Source organism: Sturnira hondurensis, unplaced genomic scaffold (genome assembly GCF_014824575.4).
Source record: "Sturnira hondurensis isolate 20B ecotype Veracruz unplaced genomic scaffold, ASM1482457v3 Scaffold0000022, whole genome shotgun sequence".
Classification (NCBI taxonomy): domain Eukaryota; kingdom Metazoa; phylum Chordata; class Mammalia; order Chiroptera; family Phyllostomidae; genus Sturnira; species Sturnira hondurensis.
The window spans coordinates 1,609,006-1,634,639 of record NW_028072653.1 but is presented as its reverse complement, the minus strand read 5'-3'; the positions used below and the strand labels follow the sequence as shown (position 1 = coordinate 1,634,639).

Below are 25,634 nucleotides of genomic sequence, written 5' to 3'. Positions count from 1 at the left end.
AATGGTGGCTATGGTGTCTGAGATTCATTCTTGTGACCCCTGTCCTAGGGGCTGCCCAGGGTTATCAGGAGGATCTGATGAGATAAGAGCCTTGAACATATTTGAAAGAGGGCTGAAGAGCATGACATCACATAGATTATTAAAATAATTACTTTATTTCTCAGTTTTCGAACTTTGTCAACTGATGAGCTGTTGGACATGGATTGGGCACCTGGCTGACAGAGGGCCTGATGGACTCTTCCAGTTCTGGCTCTTGTGTAACATTTCAATTTGGTGCAGTGGGCATAAGGGGTGAGAGGGCCCCTCCCGGGGCCTTCTGAGGCCATCAGTGTTGCTCAGTCCTTCCAGCTTAGTGGAGTGGTTTATAAGGGGGCAGGGCACACTGGACCAGGAGCTAAAGCTTTATTTGCTGTTTCCCAGAGCCCATGGCTCTGAGGCTGCTTGGGACTGAGAGAGCCAAAGATGAGGTGACGAAGGATCCAGCAACAAGCCCTGATTTATGACCCAAGACCCGCATTCCAAAAGCCACATTGTCAGTCCCTGCAGGAAAAAGCTTTATGCAGATGAACGGCATGCCCTCCAGCTGCAGGGCTGAGTCTCAGGCCTGATACCAAAGGCCAGGCCCTCTAATGCAACCCAAGTGGGAAGAAAACCCAGAGAGCAAATTCTGGGACTGGGTCAGGATAGAAACCTGCCCTCCTATTGGCCAGTGAATACCCAGAACATAAGAATCAGGCCCCTAAGGGAAGGGAAAGCCGGTAGAGTTTGTAAGGAAATGGTCTTACTCTCAGCTGGGCATACAGAAAGTCTCGAAGAAGGGACAAATAGTCCTTTACTTTGCATTCCAGCCTTGTCTTGTATCCCCTACAAACACCACAGTGGCTGATACCCCTTAGGCACATTTCAGTTCTTCCTCAGTAACCCAGTTCATACGGGGCCATTACAGTGGAATTTTGGGATGCCCTGTCTGACCACCCTCTCACAGGGGGTAGGTGTTATAAACACCTACCATCCTCTCCATGTTCCTTTTCAGCAGAACTGTGTGGGCAGCAATGTACTAAGGGGGACCCCTCCACCAGATCCAGAGATGAACCATGTTTGGTCTTACTCAAACATGACAACTCTACCCCATTTGCCAATGTTTGATTTACAGGTGGTCATGTGGTCCATCTGTAGCTAATGAGGCCTGAGGCAAAGTTTTGGAATCTTTTGGGAAGATTTTGCTCTTTGATAAGAGAGAGACATGGGAGGAGACACTCTGGTCTCTTTTTTCTTTCTTTTGTAGGTCATTGAGTGAGGGTGTGGTTGTTTGGAGCTGTGGCAGCTATCTTGCCACCATGAGGAGAAGGCCAAGGACACTACACAGAAGCTGACCTAGAGCCTTGAAGCTGCTGAGACACCAGTCCAGCCCTGCATCCAACAGCCTGCTTTTAGCCTTTCCGTTAAAGTATTAACAGTCCTGGTTGTTTAAGCAACTTTTAGTCAGATATTCTGTTACTTGTATCCCAAAGCAACCCAACTGATACATCAGGGAAATCTCTTTTCATTTGACCTTCTTTCTTTCTTCTGCCTTCCCGGCCACAATCCAAGGGACACAGACCTGGATGCCTGCAGGGGCCAGGGCAGTAATGCAGAACGGTGAAGCTTCTGGTTTAAGAGAAGCAAACCGGAGAGTGAGTGCTCCTTGTAAAGGGGCTGGTGCTGGCTACTAGCTCCAACTGGTGGTGGCCATGTGGGGGTGCTAGCAGAGCCAGATGTTTTTTATTTTATTTTTTTAAGAGAAAGCAGAAATTTGTATTTTTACATGGAATCTCTCCATTCTATATATGCATTTAAATTTTAAATAAAGATACTCCTCGGACCAAACCAGCACTTCTGAGCACTGTGCATAGCCCAGAGGGCACACATTTGTGACTTGGCTTTAATCCCAGAGTTCCATCTCTCCCTGGGCTTGACCTCCAATGTGGGGTCTCAGTGACTTCTTTCAGATTCTCCTGTTGGGTGGGGCTGTGGTTATGGGCTTGGGTGATACAGAAATGGGGCTAGAAGATGGGGGTTAGGAGGACACAGACCAAAACTCTGGCCTGTGGTGAAGGGGGAACATTTTATGGACAACAAACCTTTACCCTAGGACAAACCTTCTCTTCACACAGGGCTTGGGTGCGATTTTACCAAGAGGGTTACTGCCTTGCTCCACTAAGCCCCACTGTCAGAAGCTCCCTTCTCTTACCCAAGCACCACTATGTTGCAGGCTCCAAGAACAGACAGGCGGAGAATCTATTCCACCAAGCAGCCACAAGGCTAGGAAGTTGGATGCAAGCTCCCAGGAAAGAGCCATTCCATAGGACTTCCTCAGTGCTGTGGAAACACACATTTTGTCTGGGAGCAAGCTTCTTCAGTCCCGTTTAGCCCAGTAAGGGCTCAGTTCTTTTCAGAGAAATAAAAATATTCCACGGAAAATTCAACGACGCTGTTTTCAGAAAGAGGCTTGCACTGAAGTATCCTTCCCCTTCTGTGTTAAGAGCATTTCGGTGTGGTGGTGGGGGGGTAGGTTCAAACTAGGGAAGACCTTTGTTAAAGTAACTTTCTATGGACCCGAGGACTCTGCTCCCCAATGGCCAGTCCAGAGTCCTGGCCATGGTATGACCCAGGGAGTTGCTTAATTTAAGTCCACAGGCTGTGAAATTGGAAATCTGCAGGTTCGCCTCGAGGTCACCAAGTCGGAAAGTTTTCGGAGTGCCTGTGTTGAAAGGCATCAGGGAAGAGCTAACGGGGACTCCGTGCAGGGTGCTGTGTGTAGCCCACTGCTGCCCTTTGATGAGAAGACAGGTGAGTCACCGCCAGCTTGAGGGATTGAGAAGAAATGTCAATGAAGAATGAATAATAGGCTCTGCACCGACACCTAAGAAGGTTAAGGGCAGGATTAGTTGGCAGAGAAGAAAACAGTCTGTGGGGGAGGCCAGCTACAGTCCTACAGAGCTTCTGTAGCTCATTGCCATCTGATTGGGTAACCAAAAAAATAGGGAATTTCATATTTTTTAAAGGAAAAAAAATGTGGCTGTGTCGAAGAAAGCGGCCCTTTGTCAAGGGCAGAGAGGTGGACTTGATGGCTTCCAGAAGCCCCTTCAAGCTCCAGGCCTTCATCCTGGCCCAGGGGGTGGCAGTCAGAAATCAGCGAGTCTGAGCTCTCCTCCAAGCACCCTGGGCTCTTTAGAATGAGCATCCTGCAGAAAGGCAGAGCCCCGCCTCTCCAGGAGTGCTGAGCAATTCTGAGACGGGTTTTAGTTCCTGCCACCAGGTGAGTAATGGTTCAGAAGACATTTCCTGGCCTCTGCAGAAGAAATAGATGTGAGGTTTAAGAATTTGTGGTTGTGTTTCTAGAGATCAAATACTTTCTTGGTGACTCATTCTGGAGGGACCTGCAGAGGATGGTCATCAAGAGAATGACCAAATGCCTCATCATCTGATAGTATCTTCACTTGCTTATCAGTCTAAATTACTCAGAGAAATCTTAGGGAGGGCAGGTTTGGAAGTTTGCAGATTGTGTGAGAGAAAAGGAGGTGACACCACTCCCAGTGTTTCCACTGTGACCCACAGTGACCCATCATCACCTAGTATGTGTACATCGAAGGGTTATGGGCCAAGATGAGCTCGTAGCAACTCACAGGGGCAGACACGGTGAGTTCTTCCTTGAAGGGAGATCTCAGCGAGGCAACTTTGTGTCCTTCACAAGATCCAAATCTCAAACCCAGAGAAGGTCCTCTTGCTGCTGTGATAGCTATGAAACAGCCTCTTGGAACCTGAAATTATGTCCTTGACCAAGGCAGCTGGACAAAGCCACTGAACTCTCTGTGATGGTGGTGAGAGCAGAGCACAGCAGAGCAAAGACTCAGACTTTAGATTCAGATAGACCTGGATTCAAGGTCCACACTAATGCTTACTAGCTATGTGACTCTGGGAGATGAATCACCTTCTCTGAGCTCCGTGTCCTACTCTGTAAAATGAGGAGCAATAGTACATGCTGGTCCTGAGCCGACTTGTCCTCAGATCCATGCCTTTGCTCTGTGTCACAGGGAGCTGAGCTCTCAGGCTACTTTTCCCAGACTCCTGTATCAGCTGGCTTCTAGCTGAGTTTGGCCAATTGTGGGAGCTCTGGGGACAAGAAGCAGCAGCTAGCTGGGGGAGTTTCTCTCCTCCCCATCAGCTTCTGGCAGTGTCTCTGGCAGCAGCGTATCTCCACGGTGGGGAGCTGGTATTAACATGATCACACTTTACGGGCTATGTGTACAAGTTTTAACAATGTTGACAAGCCAGCGCCTTCATAAAGACTATTTTTGTTGATTAACCATCACTTGTGTAGAGGATGGGATATGAGATGGGAATTTTGATCAGGACATGGAAAAGCAGATGTTAAAATATGTCAAGGCTTATTGCGCTGCAGGGGCCCTGCTGAGTGACTAAAGTATGGGGAGCAGGGCTTCAGGACATCAGATGGAGGCAGGGAGGTAGAGAAGGAGACCCTACAGTACAAGATGTTTAAACAGCATTGTAAATCTGCAAATAACTAGACCCTCAAAGACATCTGAAATTGGCATTCTACAGCCATCAAAATAGAGCTTCAACCCATTTTTATTTCTCTCTTTCTTGATCCTTGTGGTGGGTTGAATGGTGGCCCCCCAAAACACGTGTCTAAATTCTAACCCCAGGTACCTATGCATGTGACCTTATTTGGAAATGAGGTCTTTGAAGATGCTAATTAAATTAAGGATCTCCAGATGAGAGCATCCTAGATTTAGACCAAGCCCTAAATCCAACGGCAGGCATCTTCTTAAGAGAAAGGAGAGGGCCACAGAGGCACAGGGAAGACAGCTACTTGAAGACAGAGGTGGAGGCTGGAGCTGTGTTGCCATTAGCCACGAAACATGGGAGCCACCAGGAGCTGGGAGAGGGAAAGAACACATTCCTCCTAGAGCTTCCAGAGAGTGTGTGGTCCTGCTGACACTTTGACTTCAGACTTCGGCCTCTGAACTGTGAGAGAGTATTTCTTTCTTTCTTTTTTTAAGCCATTCAGTTTGTGGTGGTTTATTATGGCAGCCCTAGAAAACTAACACAGATCTCGAATTTCAGCTGTATTGTGTCACTGAGCTATTTCCTGAAAGCCCAGCTCTTTGCTGATCTCAGGTCTTTAATTATATTATTATTGGACATGCGTATCATATTTATATTTAATGCATGCAAATTTAACTATCTGGCAAAATGAACAGAGATAGGCCAATTGATTGACAGAGAGGGGTGGAGCAAGAGGGAACGAACGGTGAGGCTACGGGGAGCAGTTCTGCCCACTTCCCATGGGGCAGTCGGAGAGCGCCCTCCACAGAGGATGCAGGAGGCATGGTGATGCCAGCCTGCTCTCCTTGCCCACGGACCTTGCCCATGCGTGAGTTCTGCATTTAAGGATTCCTGTTTTTCACACAACTTGGTGCCTCAAGGCAGGCTCACACATTCATCTGATGCTTCGCTGAGGCAACAGCAATCGGTTTCGGGACTAGAGGAAACACTGACTACACTGGATTTCTTGAGAGAGATTACATCATTTTTCCAACACGGTCCCTGCTGAAGGGATTTTCAAGGGTACCTCTGACTACTGTCTAGTCATGACTTTTTTTGGCTTTATGCATTGATTTTTAGAACTCAAATGCTGAGTAAGATTTGATTCCCTCAGACTCGACTTGCTTAGAATTCGCTGGCATGCTTCAATGTGCCACCTTTAAAACAATTCTCCCTTCACCCCCTCATCTGTGTTGCATTTCTAGCTTCCTCAAATTTCCATAACATTTTCCTCCACCTCCTCAGTGCATCTTTGCTTATGGGAACCTGTGCACATATCAGCCTCTCTTATAAAAGTGCCTTGCATTTGGGGGCTACATATCTTTGAACCCCCCCCCCCCAGACTGGATAAATGCATGGTTGGATGGATAAACTGATGAGTTTATACAGTTAAGAGAAACATCGAATGGAAACCAATAGCTAAAGCAAAGAGATCCTGTCTATACCTCCACCGTGTGATGTGAGGTCTGACGCACAAACTGGGACCCAGACTGACAGGGGACTCCACACCCTCGCAGAGTTGGTTGGCTCCTTCCTCTGTTGACTTGAAGAAAGGCACTGCGGCACTCACTACTCCGCTGGAACACAACTGCACTGCAACTCAGCTCAAGTGACAGCTCCTCAGAGAAATCTCACGCACGCCCCCACTCTAAATGAGTCCCCCTCCTCCATCACACATCCTCGAGGCGCTCTCTTTCCCCTTCATAGCCACTGTCATAGCTTCGGGCTGCATTTGTATTTTGGTCACATTTAGTTTAATATCTTTTATCTTCTCCCACATCCTGGCCAATTTTAAGCTCAAGAAAGGTAGGGTTCGTGTCTCTTTTCTCAACCCTGGTGACCTAGGGTGCAGCCTAGCACCTGATACGTGCTCCTGTTGATACCAATGTCTGATAGTGACTGACTGTGTGTTATGTGCCAGGCACTGTTCAAAACCTTCTCCTTTCACCTTCAGAGCAACTCTGTAAGCAGGAACGATTATTGTTCCTGTCTTATAGATGCTGCAACTGAGACAGGGAGAAGCTCAGTTGCCCAAAGTCTCACAGGGAGAAAGCGGCCGAGTTAAGATTCACACCCAGCCAGAGAGTCCCAAAGTCAGCACCAGTCATTAGCTGCTTGTTGGATCAATGAGTGAATCATGATAAGTACTGAGGGGCTTTGGGACTTGGAACTAGGTGGATCTATCTCTATCTGTCTTCCTGGGCTAACTTTCTAGCCTGTGCAATGTAGAAATGGCTCCTACAGAAACTCCGAGAGTTAGTTCTTCAGACTCTTCTGAAACAACCTGGCGATGTGGACCCCCTCGCTTCTCTCACTGGGGAACCTTAACAACTGAGATGCTCTTCCTTACACAAAGCTGAAGCCCATGTCCGTGGTACTTGCACCCGTGGCTGCTGTTCTGCCCTCAGCGTAAAAGAACTTGAGTGTCTCCTATACAGCTCTGGTCAGAGGTTTCCCATACACTGCGAGGGGCTCAAGGGCAAGCAGCTTCGTATCGTCTGCACCTTAGTGCCCTAGCACAGTGCTTGACAGTCAGTAAAATTTGTGGTAGGGATGAATTAATGAATGAACATATACCTGTGCTCACTACTTCTGTGAAGCACCAATGAGTTCATGAATATGAAAGATTTCTAGAAACCCATAATTTTCTTGTTTATTAGAAACCTCATCACAGCTAGCTGCCACATTAGAATTTATAAAGCTAACCGAATTTATTTAAGGCATTAGTATTCAGGAGTTAGCTTTATGGGTTCCCTCTGTTGGGGGCTACTTGTTTTTTATTTATTTTTTGTACGTGGGTTCTGGGGAAGAGTACATTTACAAAGGGAATTTAACTAACCCATGGAGTTGTGGACAGCAGTGATGGGCATATTGGAACAGGGATTTTGGACAAAGACGGGGCTTTCTTGGTTTCTTGAAGCAGGAAATAAAAGCTGCCAACTTCAGCTGCCCGTGCAAATGCGGTAAGTACAGCCTCTTTTCTAAGACTCCTCAAAAAACACAGTACGGTTGTGACAGGCTACATCTTTCATTCAGTCTCCATTTATTTATTTATTTCATCCTAACTTGAGGCCATTTTTTATTGAGTTTTATTGGCAGGGGGGAGGAAGAGAGAGAGAAAGAAACATCAGTTGGTGGCCTCCTCTGGGCCCTGACAGGGGATCAAACCCACAAAAGGTGTGTGTGCCCTGACTGGAACCAAACCAACTGAGCCCCACTGGTCAGGGCTAACTCAGCCTCCATTGAAAATGAAGCACACCAAGAAGCCAGAAACAAAACCAAGCCACAGAGTGACGGCGGGAATTAGCGATCCATGTGGGTTATGAACCATGTGAGTTATATTTTTTTCTTGGTGTTTTGTTCAAAAACTTCTCCCATTTCATTTTAAGTTGCATCTGCTTTGCAAAAGTGATTTCCTTTAGAGCACCATGAATGATTTATGACTTTTGACACCGCATCCCACAAGATTACATAAGGAACAGAGCAAAACAAGGGATTGAGCCAAACTTAAAAGACAACAAACATTTTCAAAAAGTAGATTTTATCTTGGCTTCAGCCAGATAAGTTTTCTACTCACCACAAGTGCTCCCTCATTCCAAGATGCACCCCATTTCTGTGAGGATCCCCCTGATTTCCTTTCTCTGTGGACAGCACTCTACCATCCACTTAATGTTTGGCCCCCTTGTCCCCAAAAGTGAACTTTGCAGTTGGATTGCATAAATGGCCTCATTAGTCTGGTAAATGATTGGACAAAAACACTGATGGGAGTAATATCTGCCAGGCTTGTTATTTCCTTAATCACAGGATAACAGAATTTCGGAGTTTGCCAAGGCCTGGGACCATTTATTTATACCTGTTTTTTTTTTTTGGACAGCTAGAGAAACTAATGGCAAGAGCTAAAGCAACTTGCTCAAAGTCACACAGTGAAATTACTTTACGCAGAGCAATGGACATCAGACAACCTCGGGGAGTGTAGTCTGTGCATATTTACCAAGAAACTCTCATCTCCTCATCTAAGTGCAGGTGGCAAACACTGGGTATTGTTTTTCAACTATAGGGCATTTGGTGGTTATGGGATAGAATCTCTGTTGCTGGCTTGTTTAGCCAGCCAGAGCCAATCTTGGGCAGGTGGCGAGTGCTTGTACGGTACAGACTTGTGTTGAGAGTTTGAGTGCTGGGGAGCGGGCCGGACGGGGTGAGGTGGTACGTCAGAGTGGTCCGAGTGGCCAACCCCGGGGATGAGCCTTCGTTGGGAACTTGAGGTCTGGGTCAGAGGGTCTGTTCGCAGCACCCAGTTCCAGAGGTGGGTATAAACCGACAACCTGAAGGTGAGAACATCATGAGGAGTCGGGGAGTGACAGAGAGCCAGAGGCTGAGATGGATGGTCAGGGTGTGGGCTGTGATGAAGTAGCAGGGGACACCAGGTGGGTCAGGGCCAAGTGCTGCCCAAAGGGATCAGGACCATGTCATGTCATTTCAAGTTCAAAGGCAAGCACTGAAACCCCACTACCCTTACCTATGCAAAAAGCAGACAAGTTATAGAACATTGTGTAGAGTATGTCTCCACATGTGTAAATCTGCCTCAACCAGGGGAGTGGAGGCGCCATGCAGGTTCCAGCAACAGCATGGACCGAGGAGTCAGAAATCCTGACTTTGCTTTTCAGCTCTGCCTTTTACCAGCTGTGCGAGTCTGGGGCAGTCACTTTGCCCCTCTATGCTTTATATTTCCCAACAACAGAATGAAAGCCACTTTATCAACGGTCTGTAAGGGTTTCAGTTAATATATAAGGCATTTAGCACAGTGTCTGGCACATAGTAAAAATATAAAAAGTGATATATATATTTTAAACTTGATCTTTGGAATAAGGTAAACCTGGATTTGAAACTCAGCTCTGTCAATTAGGTGCTGTGTGCCCTTGGGCAGGTCACAACTTTTCTGAGCTTCAGTTTTCAGCCTATACAATGGGGATAGTGATTGTCACTGTGTGGGGAGGTTGTGGGAATTAAATGAAGACTCAGCCCAACATGCTCCAACATCCCCCAGTGTGGGGACAGGAAACGCCAGGATGATGGGGTTAACACGTGGACCACAGAGTCAGAGATGTAAAAGGGAGGGCGCTCATAAAAATGGTGACGGTGATTTTTATTTTCTTCATTGTCAGTGTCTGTGTTGTTGGGAAAGAATTGTGTTTACAGCAAGCCTGTTTTATGGAAAAGAAAATAGCAAAACTTACACAAAGATAAAGCCTGTGGCTTGCTCTGCAATGCTCTACTGCTAATGATACCTAGGGAAAGCCGAAGCAGGACAAGCTGGGCTGCAAGGAGAGGCTAATGTCGGAGACTCCTCTCATAGGTGGAAACCACTGTGGCTGTTTTGGATCAAAATACCGCCCCCCCCAATCACATCATGTTAAGTATTTGGACAGTGGACATGTGATTACATCTATTAGAAGACACACCCTAATTTTTAGTCAATTGGTGTAGTGGCTTATAGCATTTTAGGACTGGAAACGATATCAGTGTTGCCACAAGGCAAGCTCTGGATGAACTGTCCCTGCCTTGGGCCATTGAAAGGGATCCAAGAACCCCCAAGGACGTGCTGCCAAATGTTGCTCTCTCTCCATCACTGCTAATCTTGAACTCAAGTGTACTGCCCTCCATCTGGAAACCTCAGCTCCTACCGAGAATGTGGTTCGTCTGATAAGCGTGTGTTTGTACCATTTGGGAGTTCTCTGAAGGCCAAAAAAAGAAGTCCCAAGCTTTCCCTCGGAGGGGAGATTCATTCATATAGGTATACAATCCTTCATTCCACAGATAATGGACAAGAGTTTGTGTGCCAGACACAGAACTAAACATTAAATAATAAAGAAATACATAAATAAAAATAAAAAAAGAAAAAGTAGAGCAAAAAGAAAAAAGATTGATTTTACTTAAAATTAGTATTAAAAAAGGCACTGGACCAGGAATGAGGAAAAACTATTACTTCAATTGTAGATGTTCTACTGAATAACTGAAATTTTAGTCCAGTTACTTACCCCATTTTGGGCTTCAGATGTTCACCTGTGAAAACGAGGAGTTTGGGCACACTGCCCTGGCTGGAACAGTCTGTTGAATGTTTCTCTTTGGAGACAAGGCTGGGATGGAGAGCTGTTTTCCACTGGGGTTCACACCAGACCATTTCTTTCTTTTCTCCTTGTGGTCAGCAGAGGGAAGGCCCAGGGGCTCCAGAGAGATTGAGGAAGAGGGATTTCCCCTTGCGTTGGTAAGACTGGTAGGTGGTCTTGGCTGCCTCACCTGGTTTTCAGACTGATGGCAGGACTGGAAAGAGGAAGTTGGCTGAGCCCAGGTTTTCAGTATTGGCTGCAAGAGCCCTAGACTCAGAGGGGTGGCCGTGTGGATCCAAATTTTGCCACTGGAAATCCAAGAGCTCCTGAAAGTTAATGAAATATTTCCTTCTACATGTCAATCTTTTTCTCTGTCCAGACTGAGTTCACTCCAGTTTAGTGGCCTCAAACTTGGATTTGTAGCATAAATATGTGTTTTTAAGTTCTTCAGGACTTTTTCTCTAGCGCACTCCCCTCAGCACGTCTGGCACGCCTTCCCAGGGAAGAGGGGACTCAATTCCACATGCGATACAGGGTCTGCTTGTCCAAGATGACAGCCCTTCTGGCAGCCGTGGACAGTGGATGCAGTAATGGTGACAATGGGAGGTGCTGACACCCCTCTTGGCTGCTAACACATGGTCCTGGAGAGACGGAATGGGCAGGAGAGCAAAGTGTTCTTGGAGAAAGTGGGGGTGTCACGACATTGCAACAGATAGCTCTCTCTTCCCCGGCCTGCCTTGCAGGCAGTGCATCTACCCCTGAGCCAGGGCTTTCCAGGGGCTTCCAGCAGAGGCTCCTGCTGAGACTGAGCTCGTGCTCAGAGGGGTGTCCACGCCCTGTGACCAACTCTCCTTGGCGGCCTTTGGCTTTCAGCACTAACTCATGGTGTCACCAGAGACACAGCACCTTCCTGATCCTGTCTATAAAATGAGGGGAGTGAATTAAATCGGGACTTTCTATCTCTCATTCCGAGGCACCTGGCTGTTCCTCACAGCTGCCTGTGCACAGTGCGGGGAGGCAACAGGACTTCGGTCCTTCGGTCAGGCCACTGTTCTTTAATCTCTTTTACCTTCTGAACTTTTCATATAAGATTTCCTTTGAAGAAAGTATCCTCCTTTAAAAAATATTCAGAAGTTTTGCCCTGGCTGGTGTAGCTCAGTGGTTTGAGTGCGGGCCTGTGAACCACACGATCGGGGTTCAATTCCCAGTCAGGGCACATGCCTGGGTTGCAGGCCAGTTCCCAGCAGGGGACTCACAAGAGGCAACCATACATTGATATTTCTCTCCTTCTCTCCTTCTCTTCTTCTCTAAAGATAAATAAATAAAATCTAAAAGAAATATTCAAAAGTTTTATAAAAATCAATAGAATAAATGCATTCATTTGTACAACGTTGTTTTTGAGCACCAGCAATTACATGCCAGGCACTGTGATGGGCCCCAGGAGTCCAGCTGTAACCATGGCTGTCAGTGTCCTGCTTGTCCCCTTCCCCCAGGACTCATCCTCCCCTTGCACACCAGCTTCTCAGGGCCGGCTCCTTCCACTCTGCCTCAGGACTTTCGTGGGCAGCAGCAGCAAGCTCAGCCCAGGAGCTGGCAGTGTGAGGACTGGCATCTCTAGGAGGAGCCCTCAGTTCACAGATGGGAGCTGGTAGAATATACCCCTTAGTGGTAACGCCTCTGGGCCATGTTCTCCACCTTGTCCCAGAGGTTCCCATTAGAAACAGGACTCAGCAGCTTGTGAACACATCCAGTCTTGGCTGCTTTCCCTTCCATCTTACTTCCCCAAACCCCTAGCGGTGCTTCCTGGGATCACCTTCGAAATAAACCACTTGACCTTGAGTCTTTGGCTCAGGGGCTGCCCTGGGAAAGTGGGAATTCCAAACTGTACTGGCTTACAGTACAGTGGTTGGCTTACTGTACTGGCTTACACGAGCTTACAATCGTGTATGCATGTGTATTAGATGATGAGGAAGGTCCTTGTAGCTCTAGTGTGGTCAAAGAAGCAGAGCCAAGGACCTGACACTGCCTTTGGTTGGGGCCCCAGGCAGCCTTTTAACCAACCTTCTGATGAAGTTTCTAAACATTTACTGAGTGGCAACCATAAGCCAATCCTGTACTGGGCTCTGGGACAGGAAGTCAAACACTGGACGGGAAAAGGAACTTTTAAGAGCCCTACTTTAAGATCCACTGGAATTCTCTTGATTTAGAGAAACAAGAGATATTCCTAGCCTGCAAAGAGAAGGAAAGACTTACCCCCCAAACCAGTTTGAGAATAAAAGGCAGGCAACAAGTGAGGAAGATTCTTGGGTTGTATTATAGTTCACAGGTATGAGATATACCATTAATATTAAATACATATTTGCGCACACACACAGAACTTCCTGAAACTGGAGAGTAAGTGTACCAGTAACAAATGGGTACTGGCCTTAACTTCTGGAGACAGAGAGGAGCTTGGCTCGTCAAGCAGGCTGGTGCACAGAGCACATCTGGTTGGGGACAGAGGAACCTCTCCAAGTGGCAGACCCCAGGAGTTTGGGGTACTGCATGACAAAGTCAGTGTGGGCAGCAGAATGGCTCCATCGAGAACTGCCTGTTCTGGATCCTTTCAGTATTTACCATTGAAACTCCACTGCGGGAGGACTGAACCTTCCTAGGTTCCAGCCCCAAAGAGCACTGTTTTCTACTGGGTTCCATGGGGACTTGGACCTTCCTTACATGGACTGTTTGTCTCCTCCAGCAATTGCGTTGGCTCAGGGCCCTAGATGATTGAGTTGTATGTTTTATCAGCCTGGGCAGGCAGGCAAAGCTGTCATATGAGAAACTTTGCTAAGTTGCAGGAGAACATGAAGGCTAAGTTCCATGGCACTCAATCAATTGGTCTATTTGTTCGAATAAAACGGGTCAATTTGTTTAAGGAAAACAAAGCCGATGTGGTTGGTTGCTTGGCACGAGGAAGACAAAACCACTGGCTGAAGGAGCGAGTCCTCACTGTTCGCCAGGCAGCCCAGCCACGTGCAATGGCAGACTCTGAATCACACTTGGTCCAGTTTTTTTCTTGTCCCTTCTCATTTTGGATAGAAGAAACTTCTGGATGCAACAGCTCAGATCCCAGTGGGCTGGAAAGGCTCTCTTGTCTTCTCTTGGCTCCCCACCTCTCTCTGTCAGCGAGATTATGAATTATTAGTGGCCAGTTGCCGGGGTAGGGAAGGCGGCTGGTTTGGATGGAGAGAGGCTCCGCAGCCTGTCTTCGTTTCCTCAGGCCCAAGTCTGAGCCCCAGCTCAGCTGCAACTGTGCCTCCAGGCCAAGAAGCTGTCCCCTTTCATCTGCCCACAGACCCAGGAGAAAGCTCAACCATTAAACAACATGGGGTTCCCAGGAAGGGTGGGGTTAGTGGGTGTCCACTGTGTAAAAAGCCGAATGTGGGTTCTCCTGTGGGTTTGGACAGGCCCCTTGTAGAGCTCAGCTTGGTCTAACCCAGTTCCCGTGGCCTTCAGAGACCAGCCCCAAATCCCAGGTCCTGGCTTCTTCATCATTTGGCTCCTCAGTGATCAGCTTAGTCCAGCCCCTCATATAACAGAGAATGAGAAGGGGTGTCCCTCCAGGTTGGTGGCATAGTAGGACCAGAAGCTGTCTCTCCTGCCTCACCAGGCTCCCTGTCGGTTCAGAGACAGGATGCACAACTTCTAAGGGGACTGGGTTCTAAAGGGAGCACCCAGGAGAAAAACTGGGTGTGGTTGAAATTTCCCTTGGACATCTCTCGGGATGACTGGCCCTTGTTGGACACTGCGAGGGCCGAAACACAGCCATTTTTCTCCCAGTGTTGGACCAGACCGCTGCTGCTTCTCGGAGCCTCAGATGACACAGCTGACCTCCATTTAGGTGAAATGAGAAAACATGTCTGGAATCACTCTCCCTACGTAGTGGTGATAATGCTACAAAAGGTGGCCACGGTCAATGGTTAGAAGGACAGCCGGAACCACCTACACTATTGGGTTATTTTTCTCTCTGGTTGCTTTTCTTCCTTGTTTAAATGTATCTAGCTGAATCTGCGCCAGTTCCACGTGGCCGTAGGGTATGTGAGTCCACTGTACGCCATGGTTAAGAGCAAGAGTTTTAGAGTCACTGTGATGTGAATCCTAACTTTGGCTCTGCCCCTGTGTTGTGATCTTGTACTTAATGTCTCTGTATTTCTTTCCTCATCTGTAAAATGGGAATAATAATACTTACCTCATAGGGTTTTTGGGAGATTTAAATGAGAAAACATGTGCAAAGTGCTTGGCGCCAGGCCTGGCTCTGATAAACACTCCGCAGCTGCTGGCTCTGGGGATGCACATGGGGACAGGGTGATGGTAATTCAATGGTGCTCCCGGGGGCTAGACACTCTCTGCATATTCACAACTCTTCTAATTTGGATTTCATGCATTCTTGTTTCTCCCACCCTCTTTATTTCCTTGCTATCTCTTTTAAATGGGCTTGGCTTGCTCTTTCGCGAGTTCGAAAATAAAAGCCAGAGTAAAGCCACAGAAGTTGAAGGTTCTTGGGTTGTACTTCAGATCCCAGGCACACAGTATACATGCCTAGTGACATTCCTCATCTCTCTGGACCTGAGATCATGCCTTTTCAGCCCATGTCTCAAAGGAAAAGAAGCATATTGGACTGAACGTAACTTTGATCTGACAGAGTAGTTGCATTGGGGATATTAATCACCTAATAATTAATAATTTAGACTAATTACTATTAAGCTTAAAAAACATTTGGAGACATAAAAGCCAGTCCTGTGTCTGTTACATATTTATAAGATATCCTGGGACAAGCCACTTATCTCAGGGTTTCAGCTTCTCTCTTCGTAAAATGAAGAGGTTGAATTACTTCCACTGGTGAAAACTTTTCATCAAGCAAAATCCTATACCACACTCTAATACAAAAAAAACCCCAACAGATCAAAATGGATCCATTTTGGTTGAAGCACTCATAAGTGACCTATAGCTTTTCTAATTTGGGGTCCTCTAGGTCTCCTAGAAGTTTTTTGTGGGTCTTCAAGATACCCCCTGGCTCTAAGAAAAGAAAAAACCCTCTGTCCTCATTAGCCTTAATTAAGTGGTACTTCCCTTAGTCTAGAATCCCCCAGATCCCAGTTGGAAATGGACTAAATCTAAGACAGAATTTGGAAGTGGCTGTAGAACAGACCTGCTTTCTACCATGTCTGGACTGCTTTCTTTGAGAGAAGCACTATGCCTAGCATCTTGCAAAGGTCATCTCCTTTAATCCTACAACCACTTTCAAAAGCAGCTCTTATTATTATTATTCCCATTTTACAGTTGGAGAAACTGAGGCGCAGGGAGGTTAAGTAAGGGACCCAAGGTGACAGAGCTGAAATGAACCAGGTCTGTCCCCAGAGCCCTCATTCTGAACCATTTATCTAGCTTGCAGCTGCTGAGGTCAAGGAGAGATATTCTGCAGGCCTGAGGATGGCTGCTCTATTTTACTATCTCAGTCACCACTTAAAACCACAGTTACTGCAATTGTTTGGAAGTGGTTGCCAGATGTAATTTTTGTTAATGGATCTGGGTAAATTTGCATGTTATAAACATAAATAATTCACACCCTGAATGAGCTTTGAGTTTGTTTGTTGGCGTGCTGTCTTCATTACCACGGAGACCTGGAAGAACTGTCACATGGGTACCCTCGGAGACAGACTGTAGGATGAGTTTTATAGAAACCCAGTTGTCCTTGGGCTGTATGGGGAAAGTTGTTTTCCCTTTCGGCTCGTCTTAGCCTCCTCCTCCGGTCACCAGCCAAGTTCAGGAGGGAACTCCTCCCCATTAAGTCGTCCAGTCTTCTTAGAGGCAAACTCCTGGCTGGCAAGGCACCTGTTCATCAGGGTGACTCAAGCTGAAGGATAGGCCAACAGCTGTCTTGACTCATTAAATGGTGCAGACAGCCCAAGAAGCACGTTGGCCCTGCGCCGTCCTTCTGACTCACAGTCCGCTCCGTGATTTGACTCTCCTGCCCCCCTCTCCCACTTCTGGGGTGTTTTTCAGTTTGCAGAGCATTTTAAAATCCATTATCTCATTTGGTCCTCATGTCACCTCTAGGAGATAGCTAATCCTGGCCCCAGTTTCCAGATGTAGAAACCAAGGCCCAGTGGGGTTCATGACTTGCTCTGAATCGTGTGGCTACTAATTAGCAGAGCAATGACCCACATCCAGCTTTCTGTCTCCAGATGATATATCCCAACTTTGACTCAGGCTGTGGGACTTAAAATTCTTTACCTTTCTTTTCTCTCCTTGTTTGACCTCTGACTTCATAAGCTCAAGTCTTTTCATTTCTGATTCCATTATAGTGATTGGTATTGTCTGCTTCACACCCTGGTTATTATTCCTTATGGACAACACAGTGCCTCTATTTGTCTTCTGGTTTATCCTTTCATTTGTCATCCATGGACAAACATTAATTAAGCCCCTACTGTGTACCAGGCACTGCGTTCAGGGTTGAGGCTACAAGAGAGAACAAGAGACTGTCCTGACTTCTCTGCCCTCTTGGATGATGTTGACTAGGTTCCTCGTGTGTCTGTCATCGCCTCCTTCTCCATCCATGCCTTAAATGTTGCTCCAAAATAACCACCACCACCACCACCACCATCACAATCAGGAGAGAGGCTGGTGCTGAGACATGCAGACTGAGAGCCCTGGNGACAAACATTAATTAAGCCCCTACTGTGTACCAGGCACTGCGTTCAGGGTTGAGGCTACAAGAGAGAACAAGAGACTGTCCTGACTTCTCTGCCCTCTTGGATGATGTTGACTAGGTTCCTCGTGTGTCTTTCATCGCCTCCTTCTCCATCCATGCCTTAAATGTTGCTCCAAAATAACCACCACCACCACCACCACCACCACAATCAGGAGAGAGGCTGGTGCTGAGACATGCAGACTGAGAGCCCTGGTGAGGGCCAGGCTGGAGTGTCGCTGCTCACACTCTGTGCCCAAAGCACAGAGAGGGTGAGGCTGCCCCAGGAGCGAGTGCAGAGCCGAGGCCCCAGGAGGCTGGGTCTGCTGCTTAGGTGCCTGTGTTGAGCCTACACTGAATTTTGGATAAGAAAGAAATTAGTCATCAACATTTAAAAATTAGAACAAATAGGATGTAAAATCTAGGTTCCTGGCTTCTCTCTGATGATGGAGAGATCTGGCAATGCTGGGCCCATGTTACGAGGCAACCATTCATTAGGTGCTAGCATTTGCAAAAACCTGGTGCCAAGGAAAGTCAGAACTGAGAAGGTACCCTCAGTCCTGCCTGTGGGAGAGAGATGATGAAGGTTGAGTCCGATGTCACTTCTGGAGCCAGGGACCACTCAGACCAGGGCTGAGAGGCGGTTTGGTTTTGCTCTCCAACTGCTACTGGACTGATCTTCCCCCTGCGATGTCATCTTGTTAGGCTGTGGTTACACTGGACCGCGTAAATTCTGCCTTTGTTCTCCAATGACACAGACACCTCTTGCCTGCCTTCTTGCTTTTAGAAAAAATATCATTACAGTATTTTCTACTTCAGCCAAAATATCTTTTAGGAAGGGAAAGAGAAGGATGCCAAAGGCATATCTTGCTCATAATCCAGTGAAAACAGTATCCCGGGTTCTGAGTTGTTTTTGTGTCCTGCCTGAAGCTTTTGAAAACCTGAAAATAATATTTCCTTTTTTGTGTGTGTGTGGAAGGTGCCTCATTGTAACCGAGGCCTTCCACTATAATGCCCGCAGTTCCAGGGCTTCAAAGGGAGTGGCCACTCCCTTCGAAGGTGCCCTTTCATTGGCCCTTTCTAATGACACTATTGACTTAGTGACTTGAATACATTACTTGGGTAAATCACTGGGCAGGGAGTTAGGGTTCTAGATTCTAGAACCATTCTGCCTCTAGCCTTCTGTGTGACCTCAGGGAAGTCACTTTCCCTCTCTGGGCTTCAGGTCTTCATTGGTTAAATAGTGAATTCCACTGAATCAAGCTTCCCAAATTCAGTCATTAAATACTATTTTCAGTGAACTTCTTACAACCTCATGTTATGTATTTCACTGTTAATATACTATTTTGGGCTAAATTTTGAGCACCTCTCTTTTACAAATGCACCTTATATTACTACTAAAAATGGAAAACAAATATAGTGTCCCTGAGTAGAATCGGACATTAACCGTAAGAAGTATGAGAACAAAGCAATTACGGTCCAGTCGGAGGCTGCTGCCTGCCAAACAATGGCATCGGCCAAGCGCTCTGTGCCAAGCCTGCTTCCTCTGAACTTACTCATTCAGTCCTCATGGTAACTCTGTGAAAGGGGCTGTTGGTATCCCCGTTACAGAAGAGGGAGAGACTGGCTGTGCCAGAGGGTGTTAAGGCTCACTGCTCCAAAGGAGAGCTTCTCACTGATGGAGCTGAGGGCACAGAAGAGAACCGAAGGAGGGCGACTGGCTCACCAGGTGCCTCAACCCTGTCAGTCTGTGGTCCCTAACGTCCGCCTCACTGGGGACAGTTCCGTTCTGCGAGTCCCTTGCTTTGTACCTACACGCTGATCTTCCTCATTTTCAATGGCTGAGTATCACATTTGACTCTAGTTACTTTTCTTAAACTAAATTCTAGAAGAAAGGCACAAAATGGGATTTTTCACATGGGGTGTTCCCTTCCATTAGGGACACAAAGGGAGCCTGGGATTAGCTGCCATTGGCTAAGAACCCTCAAGGCCACGAAATGACTTGGACTATCTTTTAATAGCAGGCAACAAATCCTGGAGGGCCGGTGTGACTCCTGGGCAATTGTCAGTCACATCAGCCAACCCCTTCCTCTTTCATTCTGGGTTACAGGGGACGCAGGGTGGTGGCTGGCAAGTGCAGGTAGGAGGGGACCGTGGGAGGCAGGCGGCACTGGGGACTGGCACCCCAGGACCACTGCTGGAGCAGTGTGGCGCCGAGCTGGGCTGCAAGGCTGACTCACAGTGGGCCCGGGGCCAGCATCATGAAGAGTTGATCCAAACATTTGCGCAAAGAGCTTCTCTGAAGTGCGATAAAGGGCCCCATAACTGTGACACATTCCCCGTTTTCTAGGAGAGGCAGTGTTGAATGTGGCTGGCAGGTGCAGTGGCCTGGAACTTCCTGCCAGAAGTACAAGTTCTTCATGCCGCTGGCACCACGAGACCCTGGGTGACTTCCGCCCCATCTGAAGACGAGGCCAGGTGGTTGTGGGCTGAATTCACAGCACATGAGCTAAGGGCCTGTTCTTACTACTGTCTTAATAATCATACCGGTTACAGTTACAGAGTCCATGCTGGGGACAGGGCACGGGGCTACGTGCTCAGCATGCCCAGTCACCTTTGACCCTCTCGAGAACTCAGCAGGGTCAATACTGTTATCCCACCCATGCTACAGAGGAGAAAACTGAGCCTTGGAGCAGCGAGGTGACTAGGAAGTGGTGGCGTCAGGATTCAAAGCCACACCTTCCAAAAAGAAGAGATCACTGGACGGATCCTACAGAGCTCACAACACGGAAGGGAGAAGAACCTCAGCCAGGACAGGGCCCAGGGCAGATCTGACACTGTCTCTCTAGCCCACTGCCACCGAGTGGCTCTGCTCTAACCGGCCTTGCCAGTGGGTGATATGTCAGCAGCTGCTTTTCTGCTCTGTGGTTTGGAGGGACAACTGATCACAGGATGTATTATTTTATCATTCTCTGCTCTGGACTCAGCTCTGGAGTTGGAGGTATAAAGACTCTGTGCTGTGTGTACTTGGGCAAGTAATTTAACCTCTCTGGGCCTTAGTTTCCTTATCTGTAAAATAGGGGCACAACTGGATGTTATGGGGATTAAGTGAATAAATTTTTGCCAGGCATTTAGGATAGAGCTGGACACTGAGCAAACACCATAGAGTGACTGTCACTAAAGGTTGAACCCTGACAGCAATGGATCGGGAACATTCTCACAGGGTCCTATCTCTCCCCTTAGGCTATGTTGTCAGCTCAGCCTGAGGCATGTGGCCACTGTGCGGTCCCCTAGTGAACCTGCTGCTCCAAGTGTGGTCCGAGGGCCAGCAGCACCATCAGCCACGGGCTTGCTAGAACTGCAGACTCTACGGCCCCACCCTAGACCCACTGGATCAAACGGCAGTTATGGAGATTCCCAGGGGATTTGCAGAGAAAGTCACGTTTGAAAAGTACAGCTTCAGAGCCAAAGGCAAATAAAAAGCAAAGAAAAAGAAATCTAGAATCTCCTTTGTTGGATACAATGCTAAACATGAACTTTTGGTTTCTCAAGCTAGAACCTTCAGGATAGTGATAATCACAGGTTGGTGGCGGTTCACAATTCGACCAAAGGGCCCACACGCCCACCTTTTCCTTGCTCTGTACCACCACCTCATGAGGTGCACAGGCCTTCCGACACCCTACTTCACGGCTCGGAGCAGTTTCCACACTGTTCACCAGCAATGAGGGAGTCATTGCCAGTTCTTTCTCTTCCTTGATGCCTAGACACGGCCTGTCACTAATCCCATGACTCTGTTCCATCAGGATGGCCTGGACTCGGCCTATTGTTATAATTTCCCTGGCTCCAGCCTCAGCCAAGCTCTTAGGATAACAATAACAATAATGTTAACTATTGAACATGGAGACCAGTCCTGCTGAGATCTTTCCTTGTATCACTTACCTCATCCAACCCCCCTAACCATCCTGAGATAAATACCATTATTACCACCATCTAGTCACAGATGATGGTACCGAGGCTCCACATGAGAAAGTTGCCCAAGATCAAACGAGGGTAAGCAGTGGAGGTGGCGTTTGAATATGACATGTTGGTCACGTCTCAATTTCTGCACTGGCTTCTGAGCTGGCCTGTCTACCATGGCCTGTTCTCCGAGCTTTGGTAGCACAGCTCCTGTCTTCTCTCCTGTCCCCGGCCTTCTCCAGGAAGCCTCTCCCTGAACAGCGCATTCCAGTGAAGTTCTCTTCATTTTGCATTTCACAGCACTCAGAAATATCCACTGGACTTTACTGTGAATTACTCATTGAATTTCTTGTCGTACTCACGAGAGTGAGCTCCTTGAGTGTGCCCCCAAATGGTGACAGACATTGTGCCAGCACAGTGACAAGCACAGGGTAGGTGCTCAGTAAATGTTGATCAGATGAACGTCACTCATTGGTGTCTTCACCTGGGCTGTAATCCTATAAGAAGATCACCCCAAACACTTTCGCGTCCTCCACAGCACGTTCTGAACTGTGTAGTCTACACAATCTGTCGTTTGTGGATACAAAGCCACGCAGTCCCCTCAGGTGTTCAGTCACTCAACATGCATTCACTGGGGGCTGACACAGTCATTGGTGTTCGGTCCCCGCAGTCTTATCTCCACCCAGGGGGGGTGAGGTGAGGCACTTATCAGCCCTTGGTTATCACCACTGGGATCCAGGTGGAGATTTCCGGCCCAGGAGGGCCTGTGGTAAGGAGATACTCCACCTCGGATGACATCTTGGACTAACCCTCAGGTCCTGTGTAGTCAGTGGCTCCACTGGCCACAGTCTGCGTCTGGGCTCATGTGGCAGGCGGGGACCTGTGGGAGGCCAGAGCCTGTCCCTGTCCCTGACCCTTGGCAGAAAGCAGTGCCGATGAACTACAGGCTGGATTTCTGCCTTTGAGGCGCGAGCCACCTGGGTGACTGCTACTGATCAGCTAGGAAAAAAGTCATCCCGGCCTCCTGTGGTTCGCCAGGAGCTGGCGCCATAGTGGGGTCTGGGCAGGTCTTCCTAGGGTGGTTGGGAGCCGCCAGAGGTTACAGCGGGGCTCAGGTGGGGGCTTTTTAGATGAGGACACCCGGGCTTGAGGGTGTGTGACTACCTGTTTTATCTGCAGGCCATGGTTTCCCAGTCCACCCCTCGGCCTGTCTTCCAATTGCCCAGAGGTCGTAACTTACTCCAAAGGATTTCCCTGGTGGGCACATTTATGCCATTTCAGGAGCTCCACCTCCTTCCTGTTCCATGGGGTCAAGCAGATCCTTCTGGCTGAGTGGTTGTGAAGGAGCTGACCTGTGGCCTGTTCTGTCTCACAGTCTAATATGGAAGGGCTAGCTTCACCTACCGGCCCGCCTCCCTTTGCAAGAGTCCTCTTCTTGAGTCTACCATTCTTCTCTTGCCCAGGCTAAACCCAACTGAAGTTCCAGGGAGGTGGAAGCATTTCTACCGTGGAGATCTCGGAAGAGTGCCTTACAGCAGTACAGGGAGGACGTGGGGGCGGGGTGGCACTGTGCCTATGAGGGAGGGGGAAGAATCTGCCAGTGCAGGCTTTTGGGAAGTGACCTACCAGATGCCCCGCCTCCTGACTGTCAATATTTTTGGCCCCCTCCCCCCAGTCCCTCTTCAAATTCCTCCCTTTCCTCAGATCCTCACCCCCTCTCCACATAAGGTCTGAGCCCCAGTGATGAGGGCTTTCTTGCAAATAGCAGTTGGCAGCAGCTCAGACAGGAAGTGGGGGCGTGTAAGGTATTAAAGTGACTTGTGAGGTAAGGTGATTTATTGGAATATTAATTTGTTTTTCAGCTTCCTCAATTCTCTTCTCCCATGCTCATTTTATGAAAGCAGCTTGGCCCTCTAGGGCTTCTTACCGCAGGGATTCCTGTCGGCAGGAGCAGCCTGTGGCCCACAGATCACCTGCATCTTGGGAGGAGATGCCATTAGGTGTCCTTAGGGGAGGAGAAGGGGAGGGACTGAGCCAGTTTTCCCCAGAATGAAAGGGAAGGAGGTCTGGGTCGGGGCAGAGGACATTAGCAAGCAGAGGACGTGTCTCCCAGGCACACTCTCAGAGTGGGGCTTCCTGCTGTGCGTGGAGGTCCTGCAGCAACTCCCTGAGGAGATGAGAAGACCTTGTGAGGATGGGCCTGATCCTCCCCCGGGAAGGCAGGACCCTGTGCCTGGGGGCCTGGGTCACAGTGCAGGAGGGCTGTGTCCCATGAGGGGCCCGGAGAGCAAGTAGGGCTGTCAGGTGTGCAACCTTTGGGTGTCTCTGCGCCACACTGGAAGAAGAGTTGTTTGGGCCACACATTAAATACATTGTGACATGTAATCACAAAGAATCTCATAACGTTGAAAGTAAATTTATGATTTTTGTGTTGGGCCACAGATTGGACACCCTACTCAGGGGTGGGCCTGGAAGACACCAGTGCTTTCCATGATAGACTGGAGGTTGCCGATGANAAAGCGACTTGTGAGGTAAGGTGATTTATTGGAATATTAATTTGTTTTTCAGCTTCCTCAATTCTCTTCTCCCATGCTCATTTTATGAAAGCAGCTTGGCCCTCTAGGGCTTCTTACCGCAGGGATTCCTGTCGGCAGGAGCAGCCTGCAGCCCACAGATCACCTGCATCTTGGTAGGAGATGCCATTAGGTGTCCTTAGGGGAGGAGAAGGGGAGAGACTGAGCCAGTTTTCCCCGGAATGAAAGGGAAGGACGTCTGGGTCGGGGCAGAGGACATTAGCAAGCAGAGGACGAGTCTCCCAGGCACACTCTCAGAGTGGGGCTTCCTGCTGTGCGTGGAGGTCCTGCAGCAACTCCCTGAGGAGATGAGAAGACCTTATGAGGATGGGCCTGATCCTCCCCCGGGAAGGCAGGACCCTGTGCCTGGGGGCCTGGGTCACAGTGGAGGAGGGCTGTGTCCCATGAGGGCGCCGGAGAGCAAGTAGGGCTGTCAGGTGTGCAACCTTTGGGCGTCTCTGCGCCACACTGGAAGAAGAGTTGTTTGGGCCACACATTAAATACATTGTGACATGTAATCACAAAGAATCTCATGACGTTGAAAGTAAATTTATGATTTTTGTGTTGGGCCACAGATTGGACACCCCTACTCAGGGGTGGGCCTGGAAGACACCAGTGCTTTCCATGATAGACTGGAGGTTGCCGATGATTTTTTCTGTTTCTGGAGCATTCCATCAATGTACTGTGTTCCTGTGCATGGGTGGGAGGGAGTAGGGACTCCCAATAAAGACTTTCCCCTTCCATATCCACTCTGGCAGATTGAGGGCTCAGAGTAGGAAGTAAAGTGATGTTAAATAAAAATATACAGAAGGTGCTATTTCTGTCAGATAGCATCTGAGGCCTGGAATTTGTACTTGCCTTCTTAACCGTGGGCAAAGACTCATCTTTTCCCCGGGCAATATTTCCAGTACAACTTGCACTCAATCTTTGGCCTGTCCATGTACTCATTCAGTCCATCAACATTAACTGAGGGTCTACTCTTTGTTAGGTGCTGGGTTAAGTGTGGAGGATGCAGTGGTGTACAAAGCCTGCCCCTGCCCCCATGGACCTTACAGTCTCAGGGGGAGGTACGCGCTCATCGCACAATCCAGCAAATATTTAATATTTAATATGCAAATATGCAAATATTTAATATGCAAATATACACCTGGATAGAGACTTAAAGGCAAACTGATGCTGCTATAAGGGTTCATAGTAACAGATCTGATATAGTCTGGAGTGAGGCTGCAGTGGAGGGGATACCGGGAGAAAGAGGAAGCCGTGTCTGAGCAGAACTTGGAAGACCAGGTGAGGTTTGCCCTGCTGAATGGTGCGGCTCAGCTGGTTGGGCACTGTCCTGTGCAGTGAAAGGTCTCTGGTTTGAGTCCTGGTCAGGGCCCATGGCTGGGTTACAGGTTCAGCCCCTGGCTGGGGAGTGGACGAGAGGCAACTGATGGATGTTTCTCTCTCACATCGATGTCCCTCTACTTCTCTTTACCTCTCCCTCCCCTTCTTTCTAAAAATAAGTAAATAAAATCTTAAAAGACTAGATGAGGTTTGTGTCTGTGTGCAGATGTGAACATGCATGCATGCATAAATACGTGCGTGTGTGTGCATGTGTATGTGTGCATGTGTGGGGGCATTTCAAGTAGAGGGGGAAGCATTCTAGAAGGCCCTGAGTGCGTC

General features: G+C 48.2%; 1 protein-coding gene across 2 annotated transcripts in view; it reads right to left on the bottom strand.

The window, feature by feature from the left end:
• ADRA1B (adrenoceptor alpha 1B) overlaps positions 1-8,285 on the bottom strand; it is an 86,838-nt gene extending 78,553 nt beyond the window's left edge. For both annotated transcript variants that reach the window (XM_037055031.1, XM_037055795.1), the window contains exon 1: positions 8,186-8,285. The gene's annotated coding sequence lies outside the window, so the exon portion shown is untranslated. The remainder of the gene's footprint in view (positions 1-8,185) is intronic.
• Positions 8,286-25,634: the final 17,349 nt, after the last annotated feature.